General features: G+C 39.1%; 4 non-coding genes across 4 annotated transcripts; all 4 read left to right on the forward strand.

The window, feature by feature from the left end:
* The first annotated feature begins 1,453 nt into the window (after positions 1-1,453).
* Positions 1,454-1,528, forward strand: Trnaa-ggc (transfer RNA alanine (anticodon GGC)). Its single transcript has one exon. It is a non-coding gene; the product is annotated as a tRNA-Ala (tRNA).
* Positions 1,529-1,807: 279 nt separating this feature from the next.
* Trnaa-ggc (transfer RNA alanine (anticodon GGC)) lies at positions 1,808-1,882 on the forward strand. Its single transcript has one exon. It is a non-coding gene; the product is annotated as a tRNA-Ala (tRNA).
* A 279-nt stretch (positions 1,883-2,161) lies between these two features.
* On the forward strand, positions 2,162-2,236 carry Trnaa-ggc (transfer RNA alanine (anticodon GGC)). Its single transcript has one exon. It is a non-coding gene; the product is annotated as a tRNA-Ala (tRNA).
* A 279-nt stretch (positions 2,237-2,515) lies between these two features.
* On the forward strand, positions 2,516-2,590 carry Trnaa-ggc (transfer RNA alanine (anticodon GGC)). Its single transcript has one exon. It is a non-coding gene; the product is annotated as a tRNA-Ala (tRNA).
* The last annotated feature ends 625 nt before the right edge of the window (positions 2,591-3,215 follow it).

Below are 3,215 nucleotides of genomic sequence, written 5' to 3' on the forward strand. Positions count from 1 at the left end.
ATGCTAAACCTTTGCACTAAACGCCAAATTAAGGTGCGTCCAACGTCAGACAAACCCTTAACCCGTTGAAAATATAAATTGTTTACTGTTCAAACTGCGACAACAATCGCGATATTTTGCAAACTCTGCCTAAATTTGGCATTGTTAAACTTAAGTCTTTGCACACTTTTGTTAACATGGATTATAAACATGCGATGTGCTTTTAACGTAATCCCGGTACTAAATTCAGTTCTTCGTAATTTTGCGAACTCTTCCTAAATTTTAGGCGGTAACAGACATCAATAAGTTCCTAAATATAAAAGTCTGCAGTTGGAAACATTAAAATTGTACTTTATTTAGGAAATATACTTAATTTGAATTTTTATGTCCAGACAGGTAATTGCGCTTGAAAAAAAGTTTTGCTCAGGGTTGCCGGATTGGCCTTTTTAAGGCCAAATTCCATGAAGAGTCTGTTGGCCTTAGAAATTATACATTTGGCCTTTTTCTAGATTTGGCCTTAAATTTGGCTTTTTTTAATTTAAAATCCACTACAAGTCATAAAATGTCGATCAATATGAATATTATAGAGATCATTTTGGAATTATAGTGTCAACTTTCAAAACTTGGTGTTCAGAAACGTAAGGTAGTCTAATCACAACCACCGACGCTTTCAAAAATTCAGTTGTTTAGCAAATACTTTTTAAATTACCGTTATTGTGATGTTATATTTAAATTTGTGATGAGTAAATAACATTAATGATCATAGACTTGTTACAAAAGAATCTTTTGTTGGCGTAGCAGTGTCTAACTTCTTCTTGGACACACCGACAGTGCAAGAAAACCTTTTGGTTTTTCACAAAAGAATTTCTTTTGTAACAAGTATATTAAGTAGTGTGGTAATATTCACTTAGTCTTAAATACATACATAAATTTAGCTTGATTCATTGATGACATTTTAATATAGATTGCTTTCATATTTGCCGTATTTATAAAAAGTGTTCAGCTCTGTTTGACACAAGGACTCTTTCCTGTTGGACCATTCCTTTCAGACCTTGTTAAGATATTGCCTCCAAAGATAATTTCCCAACGATTTTTCCCCGCCAAATGTATATTAAATAATTTCGGTAAATTCCTAGTTAAATGCAAGTTGGAATTCAACTAGGATAATAAGTGAGTTCGAACCTCACTGCAGGCTAGTTGTTTTTCTAGTCTGCTCTGCTTGCATCATTGATCGACAGATTCGGTGAGTCTGCAATGGCTTTTCGGTGTACTAATAATACGTAAGCCGTTATCGTTGGTCAAAAAGCAGCTTCAGAAGGGCTAGATCTCAGTTGTAAGCACACATATATGTGTGTACATATGTTTCATTGTATTATGATATGATACTGGCGATCCCCTTCGTTATGAAGCTGCTTGTACTAACAGATTGAGCAAGCATTGGCGTATGGTTGTTTCTCGACTCGTTCCCTTCTGAGCCTGCATAGCTCAGTTGGTAGAGCGACGGTCCCGGCTTGACCGGAGGTCGTGAGTTCGAACCTCACTGCAGGCTAGTTGTTTTTCTAGTCTGCTCTGCTTGCATCATTGATCGACAGATTCGGTGAGTCTGCAATGGCTTTTCGGTGTACTAATAATACGTAAGCCGTTATCGTTGGTCAAAAAGCAGCTTCAGAAGGGCTAGATCTCAGTTGTAAGCACACATATATGTGTGTACATATGTTTCATTGTATTATGATATGATACTGGCGATCCCCTTCGTTATGAAGCTGCTTGTACTAACAGATTGAGCAAGCATTGGCGTATGGTTGTTTCTCGACTCGTTCCCTTCTGAGCCTGCATAGCTCAGTTGGTAGAGCGACGGTCCCGGCTTGACCGGAGGTCGTGAGTTCGAACCTCACTGCAGGCTAGTTGTTTTTCTAGTCTGCTCTGCTTGCATCATTGATCGACAGATTCGGTGAGTCTGCAATGGCTTTTCGGTGTACTAATAATACGTAAGCCGTTATCGTTGGTCAAAAAGCAGCTTCAGAAGGGCTAGATCTCAGTTGTAAGCACACATATATGTGTGTACATATGTTTCATTGTATTATGATATGATACTGGCGATCCCCTTCGTTATGAAGCTGCTTGTACTAACAGATTGAGCAAGCATTGGCGTATGGTTGTTTCTCGACTCGTTCCCTTCTGAGCCTGCATAGCTCAGTTGGTAGAGCGACGGTCCCGGCTTGACCGGAGGTCGTGAGTTCGAACCTCACTGCAGGCTAGTTGTTTTTCTAGTCTGCTCTGCTTGCATCATTGATCGACAGATTCGGTGAGTCTGCAATGGCTTTTCGGTGTACTAATAATACGTAAGCCGTTATCGTTGGTCAAAAAGCAGCTTCAGAAGGGCTAGATCTCAGTTGTAAGCACACATATATGTGTGTACATATGTTTCATTGTATTATGATATGATACTGGCGATCCCCTTCGTTATGAAGCTGCTTGTACTAACAGATTGAGCAAGCATTGGCGTATGGTTGTTTCTCGACTCGTTCCCTTCTGAGCCTGCATAGCTCAGTTGGTAGAGCGACGGTCCCGGCTTGACCGGAGGTCGTGAGTTCGAACCTCACTGCAGGCTAGTTGTTTTTCTAGTCTGCTCTGCTTGCATCATTGATCGACAGATTCGGTGAGTCTGCAATGGCTTTTCGGTGTACTAATAATACGTAAGCCGTTATCGTTGGTCAAAAAGCAGCTTCAGAAGGGCTAGATCTCAGTTGTAAGCACACATATATGTGTGTACATATGTTTCATTGTAGGATAATAAGCATAATAATAAATATTATAACTATGTAGCTATGCAAGTTAACTTATAATCAATTTCTATTGTTTCAACCTAAACTATTTAATATATAGGCTACATTTAAAAAGCACAATTTATATTTATTATTGTGGTTATCCTAGTTGACTTCAAGCTTGCACAAAAACTAGAAATTTACTGTAATTTCAATTTGCAGCTGGTGTCAGTGTATTATATTTACTTATTATTATTTAGTTCTTTGTAAATTTGTACTTTTATCACTTTATGTTTGATAGAAACGGGTAAATATTCATTTGGCCTTTTTTGGCCATTTTTTCGTATTATTTTGGCCTTAAGACCTTTTCATAGTCTGGCAACCCTGCCCCCTTTCTCTGCCAGCGACTGTTAGTCGACGACGCCGTTGCTCTGCCAGCGACCGACCGGGCGAACATCTTGCCACACACAC

The sequence above is a fragment of the Ascidiella aspersa genome, chromosome 8 (genome assembly GCF_963924565.1).
Source record: "Ascidiella aspersa chromosome 8, kaAscAspe10.2, whole genome shotgun sequence".
Classification (NCBI taxonomy): Eukaryota; Metazoa; Chordata; class Ascidiacea; order Phlebobranchia; family Ascidiidae; genus Ascidiella; species Ascidiella aspersa.